Source organism: Mus caroli, chromosome 14 (assembly GCF_900094665.2).
Source record: "Mus caroli chromosome 14, CAROLI_EIJ_v1.1, whole genome shotgun sequence".
Taxonomy (NCBI): Eukaryota; Metazoa; Chordata; class Mammalia; order Rodentia; family Muridae; genus Mus; species Mus caroli.
Window position 1 is genome coordinate 84768830 of NC_034583.1, and position 16389 is coordinate 84785218.

Here is a 16389-nt window from a genome sequence, read left to right on the forward strand (position 1 = left end):
CTAGCTCCTCCATTGGGGGCCCTGTGATCTATCCAATAGCTGACTTTGAGCATCCACTTATGTGTTTGCTAGGCCCTGGCCTAGTCTCACAAGAGACAGCTTCTTTTATTTACATTTCAAATATTATTCCCTTTCCTGGTTTCCCCTCTGAAAAACACCCTCCCCGCACTCCCTCCCTCTGCCCCCTCTCACCAACCCCCCCACTCCTGCTTCCTGGCCCTGGCATTCTTCCACATTGTGGCATAGAGCCTTCACAGGACCAAGGACCTCTCCTCCCATTGATGACCACCAGGGCTGTCCTCTGCTGCATATGTAGCTAGAGCCATGAGACCCACCATGGGTACTCTTTGGTTGGTGGTTTAGTACCTGGGAGCTCTGGGGGGGTATTGGTTAGTTCATATTGTTGCTCCACCTATGGGGCTGCTAACCCTTTCAGCTCTTTGGGTCCTTTCTCTACCTTCTTCATTGGGGACCCTATGCTCAGTCCAATGGATGAAGTGTCATTCTTAAGATACTTCAGATATGCACAACTTTGATATCTTGAGCTGTTTCACAGGCATTCTTAAAGTGAACACAAAGATTTGAAACTCTGAATTTGCATGAATTCAGAGGGTTTTCTGGATCCCGAGAGTAGCTACCGATCTACACAGGTCACCTCAGGCTGCTCTTAACATATTCTTTGTGGAGATCTGTAATAAAAAGCCGAGCTCTATTTTCATTGTTTAGCTAATGATAGACTTTAAACAATTCTCCTATTATTTTGCTTTTTCCTGACCCAAGACAACTAACATAACCAGAAACAAAGCCAGGTATTGCATGTCTAGACGTAAACCTTTCTTTGCCAAGGAAGTATCATCCAGACACCAAACGATTCCTTACCACGCTCCTGCTGTACTGCTGCCCTCAGCTGGGTGACCTCACTTTTCTTGTGAGTGCACTTAGTTGTTCATTATATGATTAAAAAGCTTAATTTCTTATCTCTTACCACCTAGAGAACATTTAATATCTTTAATACTGTGGTGGGCCAGAGTAGATTCCAGAAACCTCAGGGAGTGCTTGATCTCCAAAAGAAAGATTATTCACACAGTAGTTATTCCAAAGGATCCAACCAAGATGTTGCTTTGGGAGGATCTCCGTGGATATTTCAGGTTATTAATTCAACATAAATCTTGAAGCCTTAAATATTAGAAAATGTTAGTAGATATAGCTCAAAATGTTTCCTCTGTCTACTGAATTTGTCTTTGATATTTTATTCAGAGTCTTGCTTTTAAAAACTTTAAATGTTCACTGAAATTTAATTTAATTTAATTATTTTGTTATAATTTTGTGGTATAGCTTTTTAGACTTTATCAATGTACATATTTCAATTCATTTTTAAAGCCACCACAGCTATATTCAGCTTAATTAGAACCACTTTGTAGTAAGTTAAACTGAAGTCCTAGATATCATCAGCTCTTAAGAACAAAGCAAGAATTTAAGCAATAGTTTTAAATCTCCATTTAATATTACTATAAAATTATATATACATATTTGAATACATAAAATATAATTATATATACGTATATAATATATATGAATATATATTCAATCCATGTTTTTATATGTGTATATGAGTATATATTCATATATATGAATGGACATCTCTATATACGAATTTACATAAATATATATATGGCTTATATATATATTAGTATATACATAAATATGTATATTCAGTCCATGGTTAGAGTTGATATGCATATTTTCTTGACAGATTGACTGTGTGGTTTTTTTGTGAGAATTTGTAACATATTTGGACACAAAGCTTGTGTGTATATATTAGATGTTAGGTAGATGCAAAATGTGTTTCTTTTTAACAATCTCCAACTCATTTTTTAGAGTAGCCATTTTGACTTAAGTGCATGACCGTCAGAATCACAAGATCTTCCTGTCCCTCGCCCAAGCATAGAGGTTATAATCATATTTCATGACAATCCTATTTCGCGTGCATGTTGGAACTCAGTCTTTTGCTTACATTTCTGGTATTGCATCCTCTCAGCAATCATTCTAGTTCCTAGTACACTTTTGCTGGAGCTAAAATAGTATTAGAGGAGCCTAGCTGGAGTAACCACTATCAGACATCACAGGTTAAAATTATCAAATAGTCATACTGTCCTGTGAGGCAAAGTCTATGATAGAATGAAAACAACAAAAAACAAAACAAAACCGAGTAAGTAGTGAGTGAAAAAGAAATGTATTTTACAAAATTCATTTTTACCTATATCTTAAAATCTTATTATATGCAGTCCCTAGACTTTATATATTTTGAGGCATTAGCATATTTGTGATGATAATAATAAAATTGTCATGGTCTTGTTAAAAATGATTGAAGTCAGTAAAACCATAATTTCATTTCCCAGGTACCTGTGATTAAATTGATTTGATTTGTAGAAAGTCCATTATTAACTGTCAAATTCATTTCTAAATTAAATAAAGCATTTATTTTTTTTCAGAGTTAAAAATTAAAATATTTCTAGATTATTTGATCCCTAGTAACTTCTACAAGGTTTGATCTCTAGCTAATGATATTCCGTCGCTATAAATAATGTTAATATTCACTACTTACATCAATCAAAAATAAAACCTTGACCACAAATTTTACAAATGTCAAATGGCAAGTGTCATGCAGTTTTGATGATGAATGGAACAATTTTTCCATGACTACAAAATGAAACGAAAGCCGACAGACTAGTAAAGCATTAGGCTCTAAATATGTTCACAAGACCCATTTATAGATAATAAATTTAAAATTAAAATAATTTAAGTGATGCCTGTTAAACCACACCGATGTGAATATCAAAGTATTATAGTGCTGGTCTTAATGTTAGGAGGAAAGACATCCACTCATGTTAACAGAGCACAGGTCAAAGGTCAGGTTTCTTCTACTCAGTATTGAGAATAATAAATAATGAGAGAACACATCTCTCTTCTGATGATGCTCTTTAGAAACATAAAAGCATGTGATTTAACAATCTTTTGAAGACAGAGTAACAGAATGAGTATTTGAAGGCTGATAGAGTAATTCAAAGACCAAATTCTCTGTCTGTCTCTTAGTCTCCTGTCTGTCTCTGTGTTTGTCTGTCTGTCTCTCTCTGTCTGTTTCTCTGTCTCTGTGTCTGTCTGTCTGTCTCTCTTTCAGGTTAAGGCAACTTGACATGATATTTAATTCTTAATTTGTTCTGCTGTTCAGTGGTTCCCCCTGAAAGCTAATACAGGAAGGAGCTAAAATAAACTGTGAAACTATATTCCTTTTCATTCGACATTCTGAATTCTGTACTTTTGCCATTTAGACAAACTTGTGCATGTCTCCATAGTTTTGTTTATCTGTGTTTCTGAATTTGTAGACTTATTTTTTAAATCTTGAAAACCTGAAATTTAAATGATCCTAAAGTTACTGCATATAATGTACCATACATAATTTTATCAATAATATTCATTATTAGGAAAACGGTAACTATCAAATAAAAGGAAAAATTATGTACACTTAATTATCTTTAGCTAATTATCCAAAAGGGTTATAAAAATTTTACCTTCAGAATCTCTCTCTCTCCCTCCCTCCATCCAATTCGAATAAATATTAAACAATCAAAGATCAATATTAAACAATTAATATTTCTCATCTATTCAGTTTAGAATATATAATTAGGATATAATTCATATTGATATGAGTCTTCAATAGTATGTAGTGAGAAAAATTAAATGAATCAAGCACATCTTTGTACCATATTCTGCCTATTATTTATTAAGTGAATTTGGTACAAAGATTATTGTCTCTGTATGACCTTGACCTCACTAGTAGAAAAATAAAAGTATTTAGTCAAGTTATCTTCTTTCTATTTAATCAATGTATTCCAATATTTTGTTACAAATTAGTAACCACTCTCAAATTTACGATACTAATTTTTCACATGCACTTAAATTCTGAGCTATGTAACTGCCATTTCATCAAAATTAACATGTACGTTTTACATGACTACCAAAGGGTGGAGCAGAAGTTCTATATTTTTTTGTTAGTTGTAGCAGAACTATAAATAAGCAACCATTTGGTGTGCAACTGCAAGTTAGATTTAGCTTTCTTGACATGATTGAGTTGCCAATAAGCCAGCACTGGGGTGACTTACTGGGTTCCAGAGCTCAAAATGTTCCCATAGGGTGCCCATCTGTTGCTTAATTTTAATGATGTTTATGTGTTAAAATAGATAATAATAAATGCCTATAGTCAAAGTGACAGAAAGTCTGGAACTTTTAGTTTTTTCCAAAGTAAGTTTAAGGTTAACAGAATATGTATTATATGCAAAACAATGTATGTTGATATTTGTATGACCTCAATCATTCATTGTCATTAATAGCTTTTATCGAAGGATAACAAACTATTAAAGTAACAATTTAGCTGTTTTTTTTTTAATTCTGATGTTAAGTAACAATTTGAAGTTCAAGATTTATGTTTAAAAATTTGGACAAAATAAATAATATGTCATCTATCTAGTCCAGAGTTCATACATTTATGAAGTTTATACAACTTAGCAGTGAACCTAAGCAGCCACACACATATGAAATGGAATGGTTCAAGATGAGATGCCAATTTGGTGGAAAGAAATGAATAACTGGTATAGATTTTTTTATATAAATTTAAATGTCTACTGGTTCATAATTTTCATTGCATGCAGATTTACTGAGCAGGGTCTGAGACCAAATGAAATCAGTTAAGCAGCAGTTGGGCTGTTCTATTTGAAAAATTGCAAACTGAAGTTTGTAGACTAACTCAACTTGCAGCACAGCTTGCCTTGCTATGGATATATTCATGTGTTCACTTGAAATTGCCTATAGCTTTTAATGAAAATACAAAAGTAAAATCATGGTAGGTATTAATCCAGTGGTGTGTCGGTTTAAGGAAGAAGTATCCCTGCGGTGGTTTGAATAGGTTTGCCCTTCCCCTAAGAATTCAAGTGTTTGAATATTTGACCCATATTATATGAAATAGTGCCATATTTGAGGGGCACTATTAGGAGGCATGGCCTTGTTCGAGTAGGTGTGACCAAGTGGGAGAACACATGTTATGGTGGAAGCAGTCCTCCAATCCTCATGCTACACTCATTGTGGAATACAGTGTTGCCCTGCTGCCTGTGAATTAAGAAGCTGAACTCTCAGCTCCAACTTGAACACCATGTTGGACCATATGCTGCCATGATTCATGACAATAATTTACTAAGCTTTTGAAACTGTAAGGCACCCTGTATTGAATGGTATCCTTTATAAGTGCTACCTTGGCCATGAGTGTCTTCACAGGAATGAAACCTTCACTAAGACACTCCCTCAGAGGCTCATATTCAAATACTTTTCCAGAGTTGGTTGTAGCATTTGAGGAGGTTTAAGTTATACAGCCTTGCTAGGGAAAGCATGTTGCTGGGGAGAGGGGGAGTCTTTAAAACCTACAGCCCCTCCTTCCTGCTGCTTTACTTTCTGACTTGTGTTTATTTGTCCTGGAATATGTCAGCTCTCTTGTTCCTTCTTTATGCCTATCATTTGTTGCTATGCTTGCCAGCTGTGATGGTATCTAATCCTCAGGAACTATACAGAGCTATTAGATCTTTTTTTCCTAAGTTACTTTTGGTCATGGTGTTTTAACACAACCATAGAAAAGTAACTAATGCAAAGGCTATTAAAATTCATTTACATGTAAGACAATATATCAACTAAAAGACAGGGAATGCCATAACTCTTAATCTATGAAATGAAACATTGATAAATTATACTTTGCCCATGAGAAGCAACATGTAAACAAACTTCATATCTTTGGGAACCTGTTTATCTGACAACTTCACTTTATATTCACACATGGGGAGGAAAGCTGTAGACTTTACAATTTTAAAACAATAAAGATTAAAAGAACCACAACAGGTATACAAGCCTAGACTGAAAGCATACTGTGGCTAATTCTCCAAAATTGCAGCACACTAACATCTACAAACCTTACTGGAGAGTTAAAAAAGATGAGCCAAAAAGCTGAGACTGAAACACAAGTCCGCGGAAATTAATGATTTTAAGATTCTTTTGTTAGTATTTATGGATTAGTTATGGAAACAAAGTGAGGATGTGGATCATCCCTCCAGCTCTTCCTTCAATCTAATACATTACTGAAGTTCCCCCAATGCTCCAATCACTTAGAAAACTGTAAATAGGTGGACTAACACTACAAAATCTAAGAATCTGGTTAATCACATTAGACATAAATAAAATAAAATTTTGTAACTTTAACAGGAGACTTCAAAAGGAACAGACTCCAGATGGATGGGTTCAAGGAAATTAACAAATTTTTTGAAAAAAAAAAGTAAAACTGAAGCACATTCCTACTATAGTCCACTGGAGGAAATAAAAACTGTATGCAGAGGATGATTTAGAGTATTGAGTGGATGTTTAGAATAAGATCACAAAATCATTAATATGAATACCTACTTAACAAAATTGTAGAAGATAAACTCATACTAAGAGCAAATAGAAATAAATGAATTGTAAAAACATATAAATTAGAAAGTTTAAAAGATATAGAGAAAAACCAGTGAAATCATTTTTTGTTCTTTCTTTTTAAATGTTTTATTTCTTTGAGAGAGTGGCTCTTTTAAAAAATATCAAGGGAGATATGAAAACAATCTATCCATTCTTACAGAAAATGAAAAGACGTGTTTCTAATATCAGAAATAAAGTAAAGTTATCACTGCAAACTCCACTGCCATCTATGATCACAAATTTGATTTGGATAAAATTGAACACTGCCTTTAATGTGAAACTAGTAGGCTCACTCAGGAACCTATATTTAGATAAGATAACGTCCCTCAATCTGCCCAAGAAATTGAATTAACAATTAAATATCTTCCAAGTTAAAAAGCTCTGGACTCAGAACTTTTTACTTGGTTTTAAACAAGTATTTCAGGAAATGCAACCACAAGTTTTCTAGTCTGGTTCTGAAGATACAGTGCGATCATTCTATGTATAATTCTATGCAGCCACCTATGTCAAAACCAAGATTTTCAAGCACATGAAATATTAGCTGCAAGAAATGGCTCCCATAGATATTTCTATCTTTAAAGAATATGAATCCATTCCTCTTTTGAGGGGCATAAAAAATGTAGTGCATTTACACAATGGAGTACTACTCAGCTATTAAAAAGGATGAATTTATGAAATTCCTAGGCAAATGGTTGGACCTGGAGGGCATTATCCTGAGTGAGGTAACCCAATCACAAAAGAACTCACATGATATGTACTCACTGATAAGTGGATATTAGCCCAGAAACTTAGAATACCCAAGATATAAGATACAATTTGCAAAACACATGAAACTCAAGAAGAACGACGACGAAAGTGTGGACACTTTGCCCATTCTTAGAATTGAGAACAAAACACCCATGGAAGGAGTTACAGAGACAAAGTTTGGAGCTGAGACAAAAGGATGGACCATCTAGAGACTGCCGCATCCAGGGATCCATCCCATAATCAGCCTCCAAACGCTGACACCATTGCATACACTAGCAAGATTTTGCTGATAGGACTCTGATATAGCTGTCTCTAGTGAGACTAGGCCGGGGCCTAGCAAACACATAAGTGGATGCTCACAGTCAGCTATTGGATGGATCACAGGGCCCCCAATGGAGGAACTAGAGAAAATACCAAGGAGCTAAAGGGATCTGCAACTCTATTGGTGAAACAACATTATGAACTAGCCAGTACCTCGGACCTCTTGACTATAGCTGCATATTTATCAAAAGATAGCCTAGTTGGCCATCACTGGTAAGAGAGGCCTATTGGACTTGCAAACTTTATATACCCTAGTACAGGGGAACACCAGGGTCAAAAAGTATGAGTGGGTGGGTAGGGGAGTGGGGTGGGGGAGGGTATGGGGGACTTTTGGGATAGCATTAGAAATGTAAATGAGGAAAATACCTAATAAAAATAATCTGAATATAAAAGTCTTCTAACAAATATTAGCTCATTATATTTAGCAGTATACAAAAGACTTACAGACTTATTTAGGTTTACTGCAGAATTGCAGGTTTCATTAATATTTTTAAATGCACCAGGTGAATCCATCATAAATCAAAAGAAGATCATAGAAATATAAACTGCTTTAAAAAAAAAGACAAACCAATGACTATGTTTGAAAACTGTCAGAAAATAGAGAATACTAAAAACTTTTGTAAAGGTAAAAATAGGAGCTGTGCAAATCTGCAGCTATTACAGAATTTGATGACAAGGAAATGGTTGTTATACCTTAAGACCACAGAAAGCAACAGATATGGTTTCCATTTTGATATTTATTTGATATTGTTTTGGAAGCCCATGTTAGAAAAATAAATCCCCAAGATGCTTTAAAAAATGGAATGGAAGAAAATACCTTTCTTGGTTTTAAATAATTTTAATATCTTTGTAGAAGATCTGCAGGAATCTACCTGAAAATTCTTGAAACCACCAATGAAGTGTACCCATAGTATAGGGCTCAGTCACAGTATAATAATTTCTGTTTTTCTTCTTTGTTTGTTTAGATTTTGTTCTCTATTTTTTTAACCTATGAACATTGCATCTGAAAAGATACAAAGAAGATCATAAAATATTGATGATATCACTTTGTGAAGTCTCATGAAATGTTGATGAAAGGAATCAAAGGTTTGAATTAATGGAAAGAATTAATCAATATACAGAGGTATTTGAAAATAAGTATGGTTAAGATGTAAATTTTTCCTAAACTAATCTAAAATTTCAACTCCAATTCTGAACAAATCTTAGCCATGTACTTTGAAATATTAAGAAGTTCATCTAAAGTTATTAGTGGAAAGAAAAATAAGTGTATAACAGGCACATTTATGCTAAAGGGCAAGGTATATTAGTATATCATAAAACAAAGTTAACCAAATCAGTATTATATTGAAAAATAATAAAATGATCAATGAACCAAAACAGAAATTCAAACTAAAAAGATTTAAATAAAAATCACGAATTATAAAACTTATAATTAGAAGCATAGTTTAAAATCTGACTCTGCAATTGAAAATGTATCTTCTTTATAAATATTTTATTTAATATTGAGTATTTTATAGAATTGATTTTAATTATATTATTTTTTTCAAGCTCCTTCAGCATTCATGGTGTTCATCCACCCTCCCAGACCTTCTCTTGAAACCTTGAGAGGACTGCCTCTGCTACTATTGCCTCCTCCTCCTCCTCCTCCTCCTCCTCCTCCTCCTCCTCCTCCTCCTCTTCTTCTTCTTATCCCTCCTCCTCCTCCTCCTCTTCTTCCCCTCTCACCCCTTCCTTCTCCTCTTCTTCCTTTTTTTAAACCTGTATGTATTTCCTAAAGGGGTCTATTACACCTCCCGCAGCTCATCTTGAGAGTTGGTGCCCATCCTAGCTGACTCTCCCTCACCAGGTCCAAGCTGGTTAGTGAGCAACTGTGTTTTCAAATACGATATCATGTACATTAATTCATTAAATTAAGTTTTCTACTCTGTGGTCCTTATTCTTCATTCATCGTGTTTCCTCTGGTCAGCAGCCCTTACCTTGAAGGCTGCAACCTTCTCCTTAAGAAGTTTAATTTCAGCCAGTGCAAGGTTACCCTGACACTTGTGGAGCAACACCATGACTCATAGGAAGATTTTACCATTTCTTCACGGAAAATGAGATTCTGCATTCCTTTCCCAAAGGAATCCTCAGCAGATAAATCGGGCTGTCCTTTACAGAAGAAAATACAAAAAGGACAATCAAAAGAAATTCACAAGAAAAGAACTTGCCTTGCAGACAAAGTCAAGTTAACCTGTATATCTAGCTAGGGCCAAGAGGAATCACGAACCAGAAGTTAGGAAACTAAGCTATGAAGGCTTTCAAGGAAGCAAAAAAGGCTAAGCAGGCATCAAAGAAGACAGCAATGGCTGTGTCCAAAGACCCCAAAAAGGTAGCATCTAAGGAAAGAATTGCAAAGCAAAGGTGGTCTTTGCTCTAAAGTCGCTGGAAAAAGCTAACTTAATAGACCAAAGATTTAAATAAAGACCCATCTCAAACATACAAACTAACAAATCAACAAACTATTAATCAACCAACTAACTAACCTACTGGTAGGTAATACTTCAAATTAACTAAGATCCTTATTCAAGATATACAAGTAGTACATAAAACAGAAGGTCATATTATCCCAACAAATTAAATAAAGAATTTACTACCCGTATGCTCAGATGGAATGATATAGGAAATGAGTTAAATAGTAGGCATTGCTCGAAAAACTAAGCTCCAGCACTAGTAGGATATCATTTTTTAATATATTTTGATATAGTTTTTGAAACAGCTCAACATGCAAAGCTTTACCTTACCAAGATCTAGTGAAGATGTGGAGCATTGAGAAACTTCCCTCCTAACTGCTGATATAAACGGTCACAGCCACATTGAAAAAATATCAACTATTTCTTTTAAAGTTACTCATTTAACACTAAAATTCAACAATAGTACCATTTCACTTTAAAATCTAGGCACAGGAATACATATATACAGGAGAAAACATGTAAGCATGTGAAGGCAAGCACGCACACACACACGCGCACACACACACACACACACACACACAATATACATGGAAATATTTGTCAACATTTTCGCATTTTTTAGTATGTGCATAAGAAAAATTTCTTCAGTATATTAAAAATAAATAAGCTTTGGTATATCCATACATGGTAATATTATAGAATGCAATTCAGGGTGAAAATGCTAAGGGCAAGACTGGAAAGATGTCTCAGTGGTTAAGAGAACTGGCAGCTCTTGTAAATTCCCAAAGATAATAGGTAGAAATTTACTCTTAACTAGTCCTGATAAATACATAAATATAATTTAAATGCATAGTGATAAGTACAGTATGACGTCTGAAAAGATAAGTTTCACTAATGAACCCGTTACATGAGATTCTATGCATGACACGGGTGTCTGGATTTTAATTATCACCTCATTTGGGTTTCTGTGGGAATGAGGCTGCACGATTGAAGGTTAGCATGGATACAGTTTTTATTTCTTTTTCTTTTTCTGTTTGTTTTATGTTTTCTTTAGAATACTGAACTATTTTGACTTGCTAGTAGATGGAAACAACTTAGCTCTTATTGCAAACTAGGAAATCACCTAGAATAATCAGTGATACATAATGTTTCAAAATTTTATTTTGTGGTTTATAGACTCCTGCTATTGAACACATAAAAAGAGAACAACATGCATTTCAAATAAGTTATAATCACAATGGTGCTTTTGATGATAATGAATAAAACATTCCTGAGCTTTTTTTTTTTAATTGCTAAAAATCTTTCCACTATAGCTGCTAATTACCGCCGAGCTACCTAATATGTATACTGAGAAACAAGGCAAAGGATGGATGTGGGTTAATGAGTTAGTGTATATTTCTAATTGGCAAAATGAGCTAAAATAAAGGTGCAAGAGAGTTCCTGTTGCTATGAACTAGATTTGAAATTACTGTAAGCTAAAAATATATTTGAATGGTATTAAAAGAAATATGTATATATTTCTTCTGTATAATGCTTGTTATAAATTCTCTTCTATCAGCTAAGAGGAGCAACCCTATTATAAAAGCAATTTTAACTTAAAACAATACGACTTTTACTTATTTAAACCTATATTTATAGACCAACATATTTTTCATAATCTTAAGTCTGCTTGTCTCACCAGTCTCTTTCTACATTTACCACAAAATTTAGTCTCATACTCCCATCAAATTAATAGTTTTAGTTCTTAAGTATAATAGCTTTAGTTTCGCCACTGTATCTCCATATTTTCTAATAGATTTTGAAATTCTTCATCATTTATTCTCAAAGTCAAAGCAAAGTTCAATATGGAGATGGTGCTTACTCCAAGAATGAGTTAATGAATTAGTGAATACATGAGTAGAGTTGACAAGAAATGACTTACTGTGAAGATCTTGCATGTAACTATATTTCCAGGAATAACGGGAATTTTTAAACAATTTTGTTTCCAAAGATCAACATTAAATGATAAAATTTAATAATCTTAAGTTTGTCTTTCTAAAAACTCACATTTAAAATATCTCCTAAAGTGGAACTTTCTCTTCCCAAGATATTTAAATATAAAGCTTTCTATTGTTACTTAACAAAACACTCTAGATATAGAATGAAAAACCTTCAATACATTCTAACATTTTAATTTAAAAAGAAATTTAATTTCAGATCAAGTAAGAAGATGTTTTTTTCATCTATTCTCATCAAAGAGAGTGTAGGAGGATTGCAGGCCTCTGAGAGATATATTTCACTTAATTATGCAAGGGAGAAAGATGAAAAAGAATCTGAGAACAATTAATACATGGTTAGGATTCTAAGGTAGGATGTCAACACTGCTGCATATGAGGGTTTTTTTTCCTTTTCCAAATTTTTATTAGGTATTTTCTTCATTTAAATTTAAAATGCTATCCCAAAAGTCCCCTAAACGCTCTCCCAACTCTGCTCCCCTACCTACCCACTCACAATTCTTGGCCCTGGTGTTCCCCTGTACTGGTACATATAAAGTTTGCAAGACCAAGGAGACTCTCTTCCCAATGATGGCCAACTAGGGCATCTTCTGCTACATATGAAGCTAGAGACACAAGCTCTGGGGGTACTGGTTAGTTCATATTGTCGTTCCACCTATAGGGTTGCAGACCCCTTCAGCTCCTTGGGTACTTCTCTAGCTCCTCCATTGTGGTCCCTGTGATTCATCCAATAGCTGACTGTGAGCATCCACTTCTGTGTTTGCCAGGCACTGGCATAGTCTCACAAGGGACAGCTATATCAGGGTACTTTCAGCAAAATCTTGCTGGCATATGCAATAGTGTCTGCATTTGCTGGCTGATTATGGGATTGATTCCCAGGTGTGGCAGTCTCTGAATGGTCCATCCTTACGTCTCAGCTCCAAACTTTGTCTTTGTAACTCCTTCCATGGGTGTTTTGTTCCCAATTTGAATAAGGGAGGAAGTGTCCAGTTTGGTCTTTGTTCTTCTTGAGTTTCATGTGTTTTGCAAATTTTATCTTGGATATTCTAAGTTTGGTAAAGGATCTTTACCAATCCTAAATCAGATAGGGGACTAATATCCAATATACATAAATAACTCAAGAAGATGGACTCCAGAAATCAAATAACCTCATTAAAAAATGGGGCACAAATCTAAACAAAGAATTCTCACCTGAGGAATAACAAATGGCTGAGAAGCACCTGAAAAAATGTTCAGCATCCTTAATCATCAGGGAAATGCAAATCAAAACAACCCTGATATTCCACCTCACACCAGTCAGAATGGCTAAGATCAAAAATTCAGGTGACAGCAGATGCTGGCGAGGATGTGGAGAAAGAGGAACACTCCTCCATTGTTGGTGGGATTGCAAGCTTGTACAACCACTCTGGAAATCAGTCTGGCGGTTCCTCAGAAAATTGGACATAGTACTACCAGAGGATCCAGCAATACCTCTCCTGGGCATATATCCAGAAGATGTTCCAACTGGTAATAAGAACACATCCTCCACTATGTTCATAGCAGCCTTAGTTATAATAGCTAGAAGCTGGAAAGAAGCCAGATGTCCCTCAACAGAGGAACGGATACAGAAAATGTGGTACATTTACACAATGGAGTACTACTCAGCTATTAAAAAGAATGAATTTATGAAATTCCTAGGCAAATGGATGAACCTGGAGGCCATCATCCTGAGTGAGGTAACCCAATCACAAAAGAACTCACATGATATGTACTCACTGATAAGTGGATATTAGCATGTGAGGGTTTTAACTGAAGGCATATTGAATTATCAGTGCATGTGTCACTAGTAGACATTTTACTATTATTGCATTACATGGTCAGACTACATCAGACATGGTTTTTCACCTATAGTTTAATGACAGATAAGAGTATTAAAAGAACAAATGGTGTGCCAGTGACACTAAGGTTTTAATTCAAGGATCTTAGAAGCTGAAAAATTGACATTGCTCCAAGACTGTTATTCTTCCAAATCTTAGTTACACTATGATGAGCAGTAGCATAATTATCCAATAGTAGTAGGCCACCTACCCCAGTTATCAAATCAAGACAATCGCCTTTACAATGATTAAACAAAAACAAAAACAAACAAACAAACAAACAAAAAACCTGTGTCTTTCTTTGGGGATTATTTCAAGTTACATTATATTTATTTTAACAAAAAGCAGACACTCGTCACTATTTTGGCTATTTTCATAGTCAGGAATTAGTTAACCTTCTATATTGAAAGTAAATTTAAATACATTTATTATTCCTCTACATGGGAGATGTTTTCATACCATTTTGTAATGTTCAGAAAATCTCTTCTACAAATATATTTCCTGTTAATATTTTTCAGAATACCTGCTCTTTAAAATTCATCGGTTGTTGTCTCTTAACTTTGTATGGGTCCTTCTGTCAACTGTTCAAAAGCATTCATATGTCTGCTCAGTGTTGTTGGTAGCAGACATTTAGGTTCCTTGATCAGAAGGTTATATTTCTGTAGGTGTACTATTTGTTCTTAATTTGGCACAACTAATATTTCATGAACATATTTTTTCTGTACAAAATGCTGCCCTAGATATTTCAAAGAAATAGTGGGAGTCAATATGAAAACTAAGATGCTTTGAAGTTTGACTACCTTCTTCCAGAAGTATCTTAGAGCATGATTGACCATTTGCTACCTGGACTGAATTTCAAATAGATACTTGCAAACTGTGATTCTTATTTGGTACAAATCAGTAGTTATAATTTTTATAATATGTTTAGTAGAGAAATTTTCATTCAGTAACATGGCTGTTCTGGCAAGGTATCACAACCAAAGACCTTCTAAGTCTGTGTGATCCTGTGTGATCTGGATGGAATATAGACAGGCCTTTAATCCCAAAAGACAGAGGGAAGTATATCCTAAGTTCAAGCAAGGTTCAGAAAAAAAAAAAGCTTAGGTCCAGGCATGGTAGGCATGGTGGTACGCTTCTTTAATCCCAGCATTCCAGAGACAGTGGCATGGAGATCTTTAAGTTCTAGTCAGTTGGTTGAGTACAGTCAGTCAGTTCAGTTGAATGGAGTCTGTTGGGACTCAGTCAGTTGTGAGGCAGTGAAGCGGAGTTGAGTACCTGAAATTTAGAGGCACTTTTTACTTGGACAACTTAACAGAGTCAGGTTGCAGAAAGAACAAGCCAGACAAGACATGAAGATAGAACAAACCAAAGAATGGGAAGGACCAAGATTAGAACATATTTCCAGATTTCTCTCATACATTCCTATAAAATGTACCAACCCCGGAGTCCTTTCAAGAACAGATATGTGACATATGCCCCGCCCCTTTATGTGCTTCTCCTAGGTTTAATCTAAAGGAAGAGAGCATCCCCCTTAGAACGTACCATTCATTTCCTCTTTTTTCTGTCTAAGATCCTGCTTATCTACCATGGGCATCCATTTAGTCTTTCTCTGTAAGGATTTATGATTCCTCTAGTTTTCAGAGACTGGAGAGTTTATATAATTCACATTTCCATTAAGCATCTTCCAAAGTCTGAGCTAGTTTAAACTTGGTAAAATTTAGAAATGCATATATTATTGAAATATTTTGAAAGTTTTCAAATCATCAAGTTTATTGTATAATACAGAGGCATTTAAAACAGGCTTGTGGTTTAATATATGCCTCCCTAGTCAAATCTAGATGTGCTATTCAGTATGAACAATTGGTATATAAAAGGCCACACAAATCTCCAATATAACGTAGATTTTAAGATTTATATCTTGGGAGGTTACATGTCAAAGTCCTGAGAGAAAAATAAACATGGCAGTATTATGGCCAAGTACCACATCAAAAATCCTCAAACCTTCATAGACTCCACATTTGTGGAACTTAGAATAAAAATAGCTACTGCCCACTAACATTTAAGACATTTCTAACAAAGTTTTACCATACCAATAATGAGGAATGTAAAATAAATACTGTGGCCCATTCCTGAGTATGACTACTGTAATTTTGTAGCAGTAGCAGAGATCTTTACCTGGGAATGTTTGCTAGACAGCAATGTGAAAGAGGAGGTAATGAACAAATATGCATAGAAGCTCACTATGAATGTGATCGCTAATGTTCTAATTATATCACATTATTTACCTTGGAAACAAACCTTTGAGGTAGACGTAATTATCTCCATTTACAGAGGCAGAAATTAAGGATCAGAGGAGTCAAATTTCTTGCTGAGTATTGTGTAGTTGTTAAAAGGAAGAGTCGTAATTTAATCAGAGCTCTATTCATGCCTATCATAAAATAGTGTCTTTTAGTATAATGTCCTGTCTGTCTATGAATA